Raw genomic sequence first — 10,065 nt, 5'->3', positions numbered from 1 at the left:
TATTTTCGGAGTTCTCTTCTGGTTTCATGCTTAAACTTCCATTAGAGCTATTTTAAGGGCTATTTGATGTTGTTCCAAGCTTTATGTTTGCATGAATGTGTTAATAAGTCGAAATACCTTTGGATCTGAGTGTTGGGGTGTTGTAGAGCCCAGATCCACTGCCTTTTTGGAGTTACATTGCTTATTAGCCATGGATCTACCCTTATTGTGCATACTTTAGTCTTATTTTCCCTCATTCATGTGGTTGTGCACGTAAAGTTGGAAACTTTACGTGGTAAAACAGCTTAATGGACCTAGATCTATCATTTGCATGTGTTGGATTCAAGAGAAATCGAGTAAAAATATGTTGCATGGCAGCGACTCGGCGAGTCGGATGAACGACTCGACGAGTCAGGTTGCGAGTCCCGAGATCTTCAGTTTCGTCAGTGTCGAGTGGACGAGGTGAGTTAGGGAGTGGACTCAGCGAGTTGAGAGTAGACTCAGTAATGGAGGGACTCGGCGAGTTGTTCATACAACTCGGCGAGTCCAAGGCAATCTTCTTGGGGGATCAAGAACAACTCGTCGAGTCTGTTCATCTGACTCGGCGAGTCGGATGAAGATCATCTGAGTTCTTGGATCCAGAGGGTACTCGTCGAGTCGATGCCACACTCGACGAGTATCAGCGTGTAAGAGTTGAGCGGAGAGTCTAGGACTCGGCGAGTCGAGTGTCCCGACTCGGCGAGTCAGTCCTGAGTAAGTCAACTTTGACCAAGGGTAAAAGAGTTATTTTACCCTGAGTGTAGTGTTAGTGATTGATTGAGTGTGTTTATGGATTTGTAGCCGAGGAGATTCAGGAGCAGCATCCGTTAGCTTTCCGAGCCACACACTCATCCGCTAGCTTACGAGGTGAGTTTTCCTTCCCGTAGGGGCGGGTCTAAGGCCACAATGCCGGCCCGTCCAGTTAGTAGTATTTTCCGGACTTCGGTCCGATGTAGTAGTTAGTATGTTTGATGCCTTCGTGGTTCAGACATAATTCATGTGCTATGTGTTATGTGTTTTATGTTCCGGGCTGCGGCCCGATACAGTATGCAGTATGTTTGTTATGATACGCTATGCTATGCTCAGTCAGTTCCGGGCTTCGGTCCGATGCAGGGGACACGGTCCCAGTCAGTTCCGGACTTCGGTCCGATGCAGTCAGTTCCGGACTCCGGTCCGATGCAGTTAGTTCCGGACTTCGGTCCGATGCAGTTAGTTCCGGACTTTGGTCCGATACAGGGGACAAGGTCCCAGTCAGTTCCGGACTTCGGTCCGATGCAGTTTCCGGGCCCCGGCCCGATGCAGTGGGCAAGGCCTAATATGTGTTTATATGTTTTTGTATGGTATGTGGTAAGTTGGGGGAGCTCACTAAGCTTCGTGCTTACAGTTTCAGTTTTGGTTTCAGGTACTTCCGCAAGCAAAGGGAAGAGCTCTGGGTGACGGCCTCGCACACACCACCGTTTCAGCTTTAGTCTGGATTTGATTTAGTTGTTGTTTTTGATATAGTATGTTACAGTTCCGCACAGTACTTTATTATATTTTGGGACATATCACGCATGGTCTATTTATATGATACTCTAATTATAGTTTTGATGGTATTAAAAACAAAAAAAAATTTCGGGTCGTATTTTTGGGTCGTTTCAGAAGGCCAACGTAGTGGCCGACGCCTTGAGCCGCAAGGCAGCAGTAGCCCCGATTAGAGACATTTGTTTGAGGATGACAGTGATTGCTCCATTGCTAGAGCAAATTAAAGAGGCGCAGGTCGAGGTTCTTAAGGAGGAGAGGCAGAAGTGTGAGAGGATCGTAGGGCGAGTAGCTTCCTTTGACTATGATAGTCGAGGATTGTTGACCCTTCATGGGAGGGTCTGGGTACCGTACTGGGGCGGAGTACGACAAGTGCTGATGGACGAGGCTCATAAGTCTCGATTCTCCATCCATCCAGGGGTAACAAAGATGTACAAAGATCTTAGACCCGATTATTGGTGGCCCTGCATGAAGAGGGATGTGGCCTGGTATGTGGAAAGATGCCTGAACTGCAGGAAGGTTAAGGCGGAGCACCAGAGACGTCACGGAAAGATGCAGCCGTTAGATATTCCTATGTGGAAATGGGAGGATATCACCATGGATTTCATCACTAAGCTTCCCAGGACCGCTAGAGGAGTGGACGCGATTTGGGTTATAGTGGATCGGTTGACGAAGCGTGCTCATTTTATACCGATCCAGGAGATCATATCAGCCGAGAAGTTAGCCGATATTTATGTGCGAGAGGTGGTGGCACGGCATGGGGTGCCCGTTTCAGTGGTGTCAGACCGAGATGTATGTTTTACCTCCAGATTTTGGAAGCGGTTTCATGACGAGATGGGTACTCGTCTCCATTTCAGCACCGCTTTACACCCCCAGACGGACGAACAGAGCGAGAGGACGATTCAGACCCTGGAGGACATGCTTCGGGCGTGTGTCCTAGATTTCGGTGGCAGTTGGGATACATATCTTCCGTTAGCTGAATTTTCATATAACAATAGTTACCATGCGAGTATTAACTGACCTCCCTTTGAGATGCTATATGGGAGGAAGTGTAGGACCCCGATTTGTTGGGGTGAGGTCGGTCAGCATGTCATTGGGAGCACCGAAGTGGTGCTCAAGACGACAGACTTGATCTAGCAGGTGCGCAGTAGGCTGCAAAATGTGTAGAGTCGGCAGAAGAGTTACACCGACAGGAGGCGATCAGACTTGGAGTTTCAGGAAGGCGACATGGTCCTCCTGAAGGTATCACCATAGAAGGGTGTTGTCAGGTTTCGGAAGAGGGGCAAGCTGGGCCCCAGGTTGATTGGTCCTTTTAGGGTTTTGGCCCGGGTGGATCGGGTTGCTTATCGGTTGGATCTTCTTGCAGAGCTTAGCCAGATCCACAACACTTTCCACGTGTCCCAGTTGAGGAAGTGTTTGGTGGATGAGTCAGTAGTTGTTCCCTTAGAAGACATTCAAGTTGATAGCAACCTAAATTATATTGAGAGGCCGATCGCGATTCTGGACCGAAAGACAATGACCTTGAGCAACAAGGTAATTCAGCTAGTGAAGGTGCAGTTCAGAGTGGATGTGGGAATCAGAGGAGGAAATGCAGGAGCATTACCCAGAGTTATTTTCCGATTCAGTAGCAGCGGACTTCGAGGATGAAGTCTGATTCAAGTGGGGGAGATTTGTAAAGATCGTTTTCCCGAGGTATAAGTTTATTTAATTCTCAAGTTTTATTTTGGGCTATAATAGATTTAGTTATGAGAGTGGGCCTTTTGTTGGGCCGAGATGTAGTCTGCCCATAAGCCGTACGCGGGGCGTAACCCGTTGTACGTTGGGCGTAAGGGTTAAATGAAACGCGTGGATGAGAGGCGTACGCGCAGCGTACCATAGTGTACGCCCATCGTACGCAGCCAAGGGAAAAACCCTAATTTTAGGGTTTGAGATGTATTTAAACCCCATTATAGCCTCCCATTTGGCCTCCTCACTTGTTATTCACCCCAGAGAAACCCTAGTTCGTCCCCTTTGCTCCTTGCTTGTGTGTGTTTGATCTTTGAGCTTATTTTTGTGACGAAGAAGAAGAAGAGAAGTGGAAGAAGAAGAACTTGAGTACCTTGAGCTCATAGATCTGGGATTATTCCTTCATTTGGCATTCAAAAGAGGTATAAAGCTTTCAACTTTCCTCTTGTGAGTTTAGATCTAGGAGTTTTGGAAGTTTGGACCTTTTTAGGTCCAAATGAGGGACCTTTATCTTACAACTTCGTTTTTGGAGCTTAGGATTGCTATCCTTGAAGCTCAAGTGTCCCCATAGTAGTAAAGTTTCGATCTTTGAGGCTTATTTGGAACCATGCATGAGATCTAGTTGGTTTTATGGAAGTAGAATGTTATTTGTGAGAGTTTGAGCCTTTATGAGACTTGTAAGCCATCAAGTAAGCAACTTTATGGCTTAAGTCATTGAATAAGCTTAGGATATGGATTTGTAGCTTTTGGATAGGATTATTAAGCACTTAATGAAATGTTGGCTTAATAAGGTTGTACGTTGGGCGTACAAGGAAGTACGCGCCACGTACAGGCCACCAGCCAGTACGCTTAGCGTACCTTGGTGTAGGCCCCCTGTACGCCACCAGTTTGGGCTTCGAGTGTTGGGCCTCGGTGTAGGCTGGGTTTCAGGCTTAGGGTCCTTGGGCCTTTATGTCCCATCAAAATTCAGTTGCTAAGGACCAAGGATTTAGTATTGGGCTTGAGTAAGGCCCAATAAAAGGGTTCTAGGCCCAGTATAGCAAATTGGACCATTAGTGGGCCTATAGTGGGGCCATAGATGGACTTAGAAGGAATTAAGGTTTTGGGCCATGTTATGTCCCACACCATAGTAGGGGTAAAATGGTCATTTTACCCATAGAGGAATCCCTATTATGATTTAGTATTTATTTCCTATTATAGCTGGGAAGCAGCCGTCAGGGATTTCTCATTCAGGATTTCAGCAGTCAGTGTCACGATTTGAGTTTCCTTCCAGTAGGAACGAGTCTAAGGCCACAATGCCGACCCGTTTAGATAGTAGTAGTTTCCGGACTTTGGTCCGATGCAGTTTTAGTATGTTTGATGCCTTCGTGGCTCAGACGGGATTTATGTGTTATGTGTTCCGGGCCACAACCCGATGCAGTATGCAGTTTATGTGTTCAAGCTAATTGATATGTTATGCTATGCTATGTTATGCTCAGTCAGATTCCGGATTTCGGTCCGATGTAGTTAGTTCCGGACTTCGGTCCGATGTAGGGGACAAGGTCCCAGCCAGTTCCGGACTTTGATCTGATGCAATTTCCGAACTTCGGTCCGATGCAGAGGGAAAGGCCCTGGTTAGTTCCGGACTTCGGTCCGATGCAGTTTCCGGACTTCGGTCTGATGCAGTGGGCAAGAACCAGTATGTATTTATATGTTATTGTATGGTATGTGGTAGGTTGGGGGAGCTCACTAAGCTTTGTGCTTACAGTTTTAGTTTTGGTTTCCGGTACTTCCGCAAGTAAAGGGAAGAGCTCGGGTTGATGGCATCGCACACACCACAACTTCAGTTGTCTTGGGAGTTGTTTTTAGCTTTTCATAGATGTGATTTGATACAGTCTTCTCGTAATACTTTGCTATTGTTTTTGAGATATTGACGTACGAGTTTTACTTTATGATATTAACATGGTGTTTTTAGTAATTATTAAACAAAAATTTTTGGGTCATATTTTGGGATGTTACAATTAGGAGTAAGGTATTGGGTTACAGTTGTGTTAGGATGAAAGTGTTGTAAGACTACGTGGGAGTCGTGACATTCACTAATGGTAAGTTGGTATGGAAGTGTTGTAAGACTACGGGGGAGCCGTAGCACTCACTAATGGTTAGTCAGGATGAAAGTGTTGTAAGACAACGGGGGAGCCGTAGCACTCATTAATGGTTAGTCAGGATGAAAGTGTTGTAAGACTACGGGGAAGCCGTAGCATTCATTAATGGTCAGTTGGAATGAAAGTGTTCTAAGACTATGGGGGAACCTTAGCATTCACCAGTAGTCAAATAGTGTGGGAAGTGTAGAAAGACTGCAGAGTAGCTGCGACATTCAAAGATTTGTTCGAATGACTTAGGCTAGGGTGGGATAATTTGCAAGGTTGTGAGTAGGTCACAACATAATTAGAATCAGGAAACGGTAGGTCGAAGGAGATCGGGTATGATGTAAGACTACATGCATTCTGGTAGCATTTACCTTTTTGCATCGAATTCAGTGGCAACAGGTTGTCAGCCTATCATGATCGGATGGATCAAATGGATTGAGTGTGTTTTGGCTCAACAATCGGTTAGATGTCCATTGTATCGAGGGATTATCTGAGCTTCGGTCATATATAAGTGTACTGTAGGGAAATTTGGTCTTTGACTCTATTTTCTAGTGGGAACCTTAGGTTATCAGGAGTTGCATAGCCAGTTGGGAGATAAGAGTAATGCATTCAATAATGATTCACTACGGGAGGTCCATCAGGGGATAGACCTTCTCGAGACTGCAAAATTCGGATGGAACAGATGTGATCTTGTTGTAGGAAATTCGTTCATCTTTAGGTTTTAGAACCTTATGAAGGATGGTCACGATTATCCTGGGAAGGCTAAGGTGTTCCTAGGATTGTGACCATGTCGCCCAAGTTTTTTGGGAGAGTAGGCGATGGTAAGGAATGATTTCGAGGATGAAATCTAATTTAAGTGGGAGAGAGTTGTAACATTATATTTATTTAATAAATAAATAGATAAAAAAATTGATGAACGAATAGTCGCCCTAAATCTATATTATTTAGTGGATTGTTGGTTTTGGGGAGCCGAATATTATAATTTGGATTATTCGGGGGTTAAAGTGTAATTTTTGGACTTTTTTCGCGAAGGATTTTAGTAGTCAGGGGGTGTTTGGTATTATTGGGACGTATTATGTAAGGATTTGGGGAGCTAGGGGATGATTGGTAACATTTTGGACTTGATTTGTAAAGGGTTTTAGGAGGCAGGGTTAAAAGGGTAACTTATGGACTTATTTCGAAAGCAAAGAGGAAAGGAGGGACCATAGTTGTTAGTATGGCAATAAGATAGATTTGGTGATCGAGTATAAAGCCCTCCATATAACCCTAACCTTAGCGGTTTTTTCCAGCCACCACCTTTACGTACGATTTTCAACATCACACCACCACCTCTGATGAAGTCTTTATCCGCTGGCGTTGAAGCCAAAACCATCAGAAGCATCGTCGCCTCACTCCTCTGCTACCACTGTCTTGTGCTGCTGCTTCCCTTGGCTGATGACGCGCCATCTACCGTGTTTCGCGCCGATGTTGAACAATGCACGTCTTATTCTTCTCTTCCTTCCGCTACTGCTGTGGTTGTTGATCTCGGCATTGGATTGTTGTCGTTTCCCCATACTCCAGATCTGACTTCCTAATGCTCGAGTATGACGTAAAGCTTCAGTCTTTACGTTCATGCATGACATATTTCCTCCATAATGCCAATTCAAGCTCCAAAAAGGGTTAGATGTACACGATCTTATCTCTAGCTCAATAAAGTTCGAGTCTTTGGACTCACAAGACCTCCTACACTCCAGATCTGTGGTTTCAACCTCAAATCATGCTCAAAGGACTCAAATGACACCAAAGGGATGAAAGAAAACCCTAGAAACTCCCTAAACCAAGATCTCATAAGGAAATGATCAAGTTAGCATCTTTTTACTTCCAATTGAAGCAAAACTCTGATGAACCTCTAGATCCAAAGCCTCCTCTTGATCCAAGCTTTGATACTCTCCTCTTCTCCTTCAAAAGTGCAATTATAACCACAAGATTAGTTCCTCTCTCACTCTCTGGCTAAAGTGGATGATTATGGTTTCTCTCAAGGGTGTAAGGTGAATGGTGAGGCGGAAATGAGGGCTTAAGGCCGCTTAATTAGGTCACAAACCTGGGGATTTAGGGTTTCCTCACACAGCACCAACTCGACAAGTCAACTCTCTGACTCGTCGAGTCGGTCATTAAACCCATGTGACTAATCCAACTCTACTCGATGAGTCGGACACACAACTCGTCGAGTCACTCATTAAATCCCAAAAATAAATAAATAAATAAATAAAGTACCTGGGAGTCGGGATGTTACACATATAATCTACAACGACTTAACCAATTAATTGCCAGAGTTCAGACTCTGGTCTTGCATACAGATTGCCAGGATTCACCTCCTAGTCTTTCATACAAATACCAAGGGCCACTTCGGGTCTTCATATAATACATAAACCAAATGGGCCAGTATTAGTGCCTTCGACCCATAGTACAGTGAGGAGACTCTCCTCAAATGGCATACAAATCCCACTACTCTTGCGGTTGCTGCAAATTGGCTTCCACGAACTGAACCAAACAACCAAATTGTTCTTTAATAATTAACCATGGATAAACCCCAAGCACTAATCCCATAAAATGGTCCAACCAACCAGGCCTACTAATAGCCCAAGCCCATTAGGCCCAATACAAAATCCTAGGCCCAACAAGACAAGCCCAAACAAGGCCCAACAAGACAAGCCCAATAAGCCCAACATACAAAGCCCAAACCTAAGACCAAGGCCCAAAACATGAGCAAGCCCAAAAGTCCACAGTTGAATGTACGCGGGGTGTACCCCCTTGGTACGCTCAGCGTACTTGATAATATAGACGAGATCTCAAACCAGTATGTGAGGCGTACTTGCATGTTACACGGGGCGTAAATGCCACTCTTCCAAAATTTAAACTATGACTTAATCCTTTAAGTCATTTGCATCCAAACATCAGAAAACCTTCAATATAAGTTCTTAACTGATAAAGTTGGCAACTTTATCAGTTTGTATATCTTAATGGGACCTAAATTCTAAATATAACCATTAAGATCCATATAAAGCACCTTAACACATGCATGGTTCATTCTTAAACATCAAGCAAGCATTTTTATGAACTAACAACATTAGAAAGGGCAAGATCTATCACTCGAAGCTCCTGGAGTGGCTCAAACTCACAAGGAGAACTTAATACACCATAAAAGATCCTAATCTTACCCTAAACTCAAACTAGCATAAGAAGAAATCAATATAAGAACTTTTTACCTCCTGAAGCTTCCCAAGAGTGTGAAGGTTCTGGATCTACAACCCCAAGGCCATACCAAGCTTGATCACCAAGATCAACTTCCTTGAAATAACACCACCCTTCAAAGTCACATCTAAGCTCAAGAATACACCAACAAAGGAATTAGGGTTCGAAATGAGGCTCTAAGATCAGTGGAGGCTGAGAAATGTAAGGACTTTGAGCTTATAAGGATGTTTAAATAGTGCACAAGCCCTAAAAATTAGGGTTTGGCACTATGCCTGTTACGCTGGGTGTATGCGGCCAACCACGCGTCTTCCCTCCTTGCATGTATGGGACCAACTTGCAAACCTTTTCTACTAAGGGCCATATCTGCCAATTAATCAAACAACCATAACTTCCTCGTCTTAGGTTCATTCCTACGAACTTTATATACACGGAAAGGTGACGAGAAGCCCTACGCTTCTGCCAACTCACCTTTGCCTTAAAACTTCCCGAACAGAAACTTCATAAATACCTGAACTAACAAATCACGATCATACCCTTAGGCTCCGAATCGTCGTCGAACACTCGTATCACTTAAACTGTAGCACCTAACATCCAAAAAGGGTCAAATCGTTTCTTTCCCAAGGCCCTAAACCTCATGAAAACTGATAATTGGGCCGTAACCCCGAATAATGAAGCAATCCGAAACCGAATGTTATAGATGCTGACTCCCACTCCGTGAAGCCTAATGGTCAGTTAAAAAAGTATTAAGTTTTTATTGTTTGATCGAAAAAAAAAAAACCAAACCATTTGTGATTGAAGCATAATTTTTAAAAAATATAATGTTTCTTTTTGCAATGTATCCTAATTATAACTTATAATTGACATGTAATTTTCTTTTTTATTTTAAGAAAATGTCAAATGAGTAAAATTATCGTGAAATATGATGATGAAACATTTTAGAACAATATTTTAACTATTATGATTTGGTTGAAAACAAAATATATTAACATTTAGTTAAAAACCCGTCTACTATGTCGGTTTTTTAAGTTGTCCTAATTTGGTTTTATCTTTCTGATTAAATGTTTAATAAATGAATTTGAATATACATCATTTAAGATATTAGAACGAGATCAAATTGCTACATTACAACACGTTTTAATGACCAAATTTGTTAACATGTTATTCTCAACAAAATAATGATGTACATTTTAGCTTTTTGTCACCATAGATTAACATCCAAAATCAAAAACTATGTTAGGTACTATCATACTGTGCAAGTGGTCCATTCACCACTGGATGGATAAACGTAGGCGCAAGATGTCCATGGATGGGATATAAAGTTAGATCAAAATAGTTAGGCAATAAGTGGGATCTCACCCACCTTCTTAAATATTCCCGTATTCCCAATCTCAATAAAAAAACATTTTCTTATGTAATTTATTAACCTATTACTAACTAATCAATA

This window comes from Lactuca saligna, chromosome 8 (genome assembly GCF_052625555.1).
Source record: "Lactuca saligna cultivar CGN05327 chromosome 8, ASM5262555v1, whole genome shotgun sequence".
Lineage (NCBI taxonomy): Eukaryota > Viridiplantae > Streptophyta > Magnoliopsida > Asterales > Asteraceae > Lactuca > Lactuca saligna.
The sequence above is the reverse complement of the archived record's forward strand: the minus strand, read 5'-3'. Positions refer to the sequence as shown.